The sequence below is a fragment of the Aulonocara sp. 'chitande type north' Nkhata Bay genome, linkage group LG16 (assembly GCF_057382095.1).
Source record: "Aulonocara sp. 'chitande type north' Nkhata Bay isolate Kocher_YH1m ecotype deep benthic linkage group LG16, A_spYH_male_GT1.1, whole genome shotgun sequence".
NCBI lineage: Eukaryota > Metazoa > Chordata > Actinopteri > Cichliformes > Cichlidae > Aulonocara > Aulonocara sp. 'chitande type north' Nkhata Bay.
In genome coordinates this window covers 21,611,652-21,618,709 of record NC_141359.1, presented here as the reverse complement: position 1 = coordinate 21,618,709, position 7,058 = coordinate 21,611,652, and positions in this window count along the sequence as shown.

The following is a 7,058-nucleotide window of genomic DNA, read 5'->3' as shown; positions in this document are numbered from 1 at the left end:
AATGCAGCCTGCATTGCCCATTTCACCGCCTCCTGCTTCTCTTGTGATGCCTCAGCTACTCTCCCCTGTTACATCACAGCCAGAACCACATGTGCCTCAGTCAGTGCCCCCCACCAAACCGTTACAGCCTGAGCATGCCCCACCAGCAGGCACGTGCAGGGGGGGGCAGCAGGGGCTTGAGCACCTGCCCCTTTCCTGATGGGTGACCAAAGTGCCCTTTTGTTGAGGCAATCTTTTTTTTTTCGATGTGTGTGTGCAGGGCTGTGCAGAGACGTTTAAAGACGTTCAAAGTTAAAAAGGGGCACATTGAACCAGGTTGAATAACAACAACACACATTCAAGAATCTAATATGGGATTGCATCATACTATACGTTTGCTTTGCCTTGTTGCAAAGTAAAAGTAGCCTATGTTTTACCTGATGGGTACAATGTTGCTGTTGAGGGGTTCCTGCTGCTCCTGCTGCTGGGGGTCAGGGCTGTGCTGATGGTAAATGGTAAATGGCCTGTATTTATATAGCGCCTTACTAGTCCCTAAGGACCCCAAAGCACTTTACATATCCAGTCATCCACCCATTCACACACAGGTGATGGTAAGCTACATTGTAGCCACAGCCACCCTGGGGCGCACTGACAGAGGCGAGGCTGCCGAACACTGGCGCCACCGGGCCCTCTGACCACCACCAGTAGGCAACGGGTGAAGTGTCTTGCCCAAGGACACAACGACCGAGACTGTCCAAGCCGGGGCTCGAACCGGCAACCTTCCGATTACAAGGCGAACTCCCAACTCTTGAGCCACGATCGCCCCTGATCTGATCTGATCTGATCTGAGACTGTAGACTGTAAAAAGCCCATAGGAGAGATGGTAGCTGATTAAACAAGTTTTATGAAACAATAATAACATGCAAAGATAGGTGACAGTGCTTGGAACCATAAGGCAACAAAAAACTGAGAGAAATAAACTAGGCTCTCCCTGTGAATCACACTTTGCCTCTCTTCCTCCTTCTATTTCCTCATCTCATCTATCACTCTCAACTTGCTGTCCATCTGAGAACAAGGCACAAACTGCTATTACAATAAACTATTATTTAATTATCCACACTTAACAACTCTTGCAATTAATCTAAATGATGTTGGAAAAATGTTATAGAAGCAAAACATTCCTGGAATACCTTTCCAACAACTGGTACATGTGTTATTGTTACCTGTGCTCTTTGTAATCCAGCTGCTGAGGGATCCACTGCTTTTAGTAGCCTCACACAGCTATTTTTGTCACTGTTTCCTCGTGTCCTTACCAGGCATGTCTGGACAATGCTATATTATTAGTAAGAATTTAAAAAATCTATACAAATAAAACACACACACACATACAGTGACATTTTAGACCTTCTTCAGAATACTGTATATACTATGGGCACAAGTTTCCATCACGGTGCTGATACAGAATCCTTCCCTTATTATTTATTTATAGTGCTATAATAATAAAGTAAATACTTATAGTTATAGAATATTCACAACATACTTCATACCGTGTACATTATAACATACCATAATAGACCCATTTCTGTAATATACTCACATATCTATATTATTGCTAATATATATTGTAATATATCTCAATTCAATTCAATTCTTTATTTATTTGTCACATGTAGTTATAGCTAGTACAACATACAGTGAAATGTTTTTCCTGGCTAAAAATATATCACTAAAGCACTTCTGGATGGATGCAAACTGCATTTCGTTGCCCTGTACCTGTGCATGTGCAATGACAATAAAGTTGAATTCTATTCTATTCTATTCTATTCTATTCTATTCTATTCTATTCTATTCTATTATTCTAAAAAGAATACAAAAGTAAATAATAATTACAAAAAAATAATGTATGTTTGAATATCCACTCTGTGCAGGCAGAAAGTTTATTAAATGTTTAAACTGTAGAGAAATAATTTTGCTGCTGTAAAGTAAGCATTTTGTCATATTTAATAGAATAGAATAGAATAGAATAGCCTTTATTGTCATTGTACAGAGTACAACAAAATTGGAGTGCCACTCCCTTGGTGCAAGTTTCAATAATAAATATAAATGTAAAATATAAAAAGTACAAAAAAACAATTGTAAGTACTCAAACAATAGTATGTACAATATATACAGGATAGCAGCATTAATATAATGACAGTATGAATAGCAGCATAATATAATGACAGTGACGGTATGGAATAGGTTCAATTGTTTTTGTGCTTATTTACTACGGTGGTAGCTCTGGGAAAGAAGCTATCCCTGAATCTGTTTGTCCTGGTTTTATGTGACCTGTACCGTCGGCCTGACGGTAATAGTTCAAACAGTTGGTTGCTGGGGTGAGAGTGGTCCTTGATGATATTGCCAGCTCTGCTGAGGTACCGAGAGTTTGCAGTGACCTCCAGGCTGGGCAGAGAGCAGCCAGTGATCTTCTGGGCTGTGTTGATGACCCTCTGCAGTACTTTCCTGTCCGCAGCTGAGCACCCTGCATACCATGTTGTTATGCCGTGCGTTAGGATGCTCTTTAAAATATAAATCTAATATAATCTATTTCTTAATTTATGTTCTTTAAGAAACAGTGTGTGTTTTTTAAATATCACAATTTTAATCATCCATAATTATGTGGACATGCTTGGTTATGCAACATCGGACATTGTGGACCCTGATCCCATTACTCCTAACCTTCTTGTTAAAAGTCTGCTTGTTCACTATAACTGTTTAGATTACGTTACCCATGATGCACCTCGGTATCTGTACTTCCGGTTGGGAACGTGTTCAGTGCAGTTTAGTGATGGTAAATTTGATTCTTTTTACTGAATCGAGTTTTAATGAGTCACTCACCAAAGTGAATCGCATTTTTTGAGTCATTTGATTCACTGAGTCAGTTGACCAGAGAGTGCAAAAACTTTACATTTTCACTCAAACTTAATTTGTTTCTCTTTTCATGTAAATCCTACTGCTAAGATGAATGATTCTAAAAGAAAACAACTATTTTATAGAGCAAAAATATTTCTAAATTTAAGCAATTTCCTATCAAAATTGCTTAATAAACATTTATTTTGTTTATTTTTATTTTATTAGTATTTTCCTTAAATGTGTTAAATATATATTTTCTCATCTAAATGTCCACTGAAATGTGAGCCAGGGGGCGGTAATGTGCCTTAACAATGGTTGCCAACCAAGAAGAAGAAGAAGCTGTGAACCAGGAGGGAGGGGGTGAGTGAGTGATGCGCTTACGCTTCAGCACAGGAGGGAGGGGGTGTATGGGCTCAAAATGTGGTCATAAATATTTTGTACTTGTAAAAAAGATTTGTATGTGTAAAAAAGATTTGTATGTGTAAAAAAGATTTGTGTGTGCGTAAAAAAGATTTGTGTGTGGACTTAGAAAAAAAACCCCTGCAAGTTACAAGTACAGATTTTGACCCTATTTTTCTTCCTTTCATCTGATTGGTCAATGTCATGTCAATCACAAATGTAACAATCCAATCAGAGAACAGATGGGTTTGGCTGTCGAGGGGCGCTTTTTTTGAACTGCAGGTCTTTGAAGGGAATAAATGCCCTTTTACATGCCAACCCAGCGTTTTCCTTCATCACCACGAAGGAAAACAGTCTGTGGTCGTCCGAGTTTGGTGATTTTTGTGTCACAGGTCTACATGTTTAATACAGGGACTTCCACAGCCTTTTCAACAGCGCTGCGGTGGGGGTGGGGGCGAGCAGTGTTTTGGAAATGACAGTCTTCATTACAAAGCTTTCTTCGTTATGAATTAGCATACATGTTTTTATTGAACATTTGAAGAACCAGCAAAAAAACCAAACTCTTGTAGAGGACATAAAGTCAGAGATAGAAAAGACAAGGAGCAGGTGCATCTAGTACAGGTAGAGCTGCTGCAAAAACCTACAGAGCCCAGCAGCCAGCGTAACAAATTCTGGATCCTTTGCTTTTAGTTAGCATTAGCAGCACATCCTGCGTCCGATGTGAAAGGACTTTTATGCTGGGCACTGTGACTCACAGCAATGGTCCTGGGTCAGCCCTGACTTTGTGTTAAACTAATCCTAAAGTAATAATGGTATTTCTAACCACTGATATACCACAACTTTTTCCTTTCAACAGCTACTGAAAGTTAGGGGACCTAGCTGCTATCGGATATTTATATAGCGATCCTCCAGCTTCAAACTGTATCACCCTTCAAGGACCTGCAGTTCAAAAAAGCGCCCCTCCGACAGCCAAACCCATCTGTTCTCTGATTGGATTGTTACATTTGTGATTGACATGACATTGACCAATCAGATGAAAGGAAGAAAAATAGGGTCAAAATCCGTACTTGTAACTTGCAGGCAGTGGCGGCTGGCCCATAGGGGGCGCTCGGGCTCCGCCCCCCCAAATGTGGAGGAGTAAAAATATATATTTTTAAAAAATTCATCAATGATAGTTTTACTATGTGTGTGCCCATATACAGCCAGGCGTATTTTAACATTTTCACCAGCTGACTCATTAAAGTTCAACCAACAAACGGTGTTTTTCTTCTTCTGGGGCGCTCGTCAAAGCGCCCTTGATATGCAGCGAAATAGCCTATCATTAAATGGTTGCCAGGGGAAAATAATAAATATTTGACCTATCAGCGTCGCTGAATTAAATGGTTTGGGGGCGCTTAAAATTGCGCCCCTGCAGAAAACGTGCGAAGATTTGCTGTTCTAGAATTTTACCTCAGTCAGTAGCCTAAGTGAGCTATAAGGTCAGAGAGAGACGATGGCAGCGGTATTGTTAACGGTTGAGGCACAGCCTCCCCCAAATTCGGTTAGATCGCTTCTAACCTACCCTTTTGCCAGAAGGACAATGGCAGAAAAACTGCAAGTTAAAGAGTTGGAACCTGACAAGCCCGAAATTCAACTAACCCAGGCAACGAAGGAGAAGTCAAAAGCATACAACAGGACTTTTTGTCGGAGTTGGTTCCAGCACAAGTCTGTAAAACTGTAAGTCTTCTTAACATCCTCATCACCACACCAATGACAACATCAGAATCGGAGAGGTGTTTCTCTACTTTAAAGAGGATAAAAACTTTCCTGAGAAACAATATGGCTCAGGATCGGCTCAACGCTCTGGCTATGCTGTCCATAGAGAAAAAAACTCACACAAGAACTTCCTGATTTCAACACCAGGGTCATCGAGAAATTTGCCACTCAGAAAGACAGACGAGCAAAGTTCTTGTACAAATAAGAACCCTTAACCATATTTACTCTCTTTCTCCATCCCTCTCTCTTTCTCTCTTTAGCCCACCCCCCCAATCAGTTTACAGTTGTTGTTTTCAATAGTTATTTTTCATTCATTCAAAAAAAAAAAAAAAAAAAATCTGTTCATGTTCATTTTTACAAATCTATACAAATGGCCAGAATATGGTTGTTCATTTTAAATTTAAATTAAAATTGTGTTGTTTGATGTACTCATTAAATGGGTCATTTTAGTCGATATCATAAAAATTGCCCCCCCTGAGATTTTTTTCAGGAGCCGCCACTGCTTGCAGGGTTTTTTTTTTCTAAGTCCACACACAAATCTTTTTTACGCACACACAAATCTTTTTTACAAGTACAAAATATTTATGACCACATTTTGAGCCCATAGGGGTGAGTGAGTGATTCGCTTACGCTTACGTTTCAGCACAGGGGGGAGGGGGTGAGTAGCATAATGGGCTTGGATTTACAACATTATAAATGAAATGTGCTCTATTTGGAAGCAGCAGATCTCCCTCCCCTTTCGACAGGTTGTGTGTGAGACTTTAAATCATCAAACTGTAAATTTTAAATTGTTATTGATCCCTTTACCCCGAGTCCTAAAGTGTATATTTATTTTCTTACTCTTCTTATATATATTGTTTGTTTACTTGCACTGCTGTAACTGGAGCCTCGTCGTCTCGTCTCTCTATATACTGGACTGTATGTAGCGGAGATGACAATAAAGTTTACTTTGACTTCAGCACCAAGCAGGCGCACTGAGGGCTCTCGCGCTCACTTTTCGTGTACAGAATTTCGAAAATACATCGGTGCAAATTATTAGTCTGTATCATAATGTCTGGTGTTTTCGTGTTTGTTGGTTTGTTTTTATTTTGTTTTATTTTGCGAGTTAATTATTATTAGATACTGCTCCAGCCAGCCAGAGAATCCCCCGCCGCCCCGCCCTCTCCTCCCAGCAGGCACACCTCGCAAAAGGGAGGGTGCCCTTACTCCCAGCAAATGGGCGATAGAAAACCGATGCCTATGCCATTCCCTGGCTGACGTCGGGGCAGCATGCGTACGAGCATTTTTTTTTTTTTTTTGCCGATGCCCGTGATGCCGCCCCCCACCACGATGCCGCCCCGGGCAACCGCCCGTTTCGCCCGTATCTAAAACCGCTACTGCACTGAATTGTTGTAATCTGTAGACGTCCGGTTTGCCAATATATATACACAAGCCGGAAATTCATTTATGGTCTTAGGGTGCCATCTAGTGGCCATGAGGTTATGGCAGATTGTATAACATTACGCTGGAAACCCACAGTCAGGTTAACATATAGCCCGACGGGCGGGGCTGAGATAGATTTTGGTCGTCCGACGGAGAAATCGCTAGCTCCGGGACGTCAGGCTAGCGATTTTGCGAGCCCTGCCATGTGCTCAGCACGCAGAGGGAGAGTGGGAGTCTAAAGGAGCAGCAGCAAAGCATAGCAGTTGTAACACCGTTTTGTGTGATTAATTGTGTGTTAATGAACCTGTAAGTGTTATTCCCTTGAACAGATTCATTGGTATGATAATGGCTATAGTTGTTTGTGCATGTTAAAGTTATGCCTCAGCATATTAATACCATGTTTGTAGGATTATTTAATTATTTAGTACTCAGTTAATAGCAGTGGCCAGAATCTCCCATGATGATTACATCCAGCATTTAAAGGACTTTTCTATTGTTTATTGTTTAGTTTAGCTGTTGCTAGCTTGCCATTTTCTTGCCTCACTGCTAGTCACTTATAAGGCATGTGCCATTTAGCCAATTTATGGTCTGCAGTGACCTCTTGTGGACAT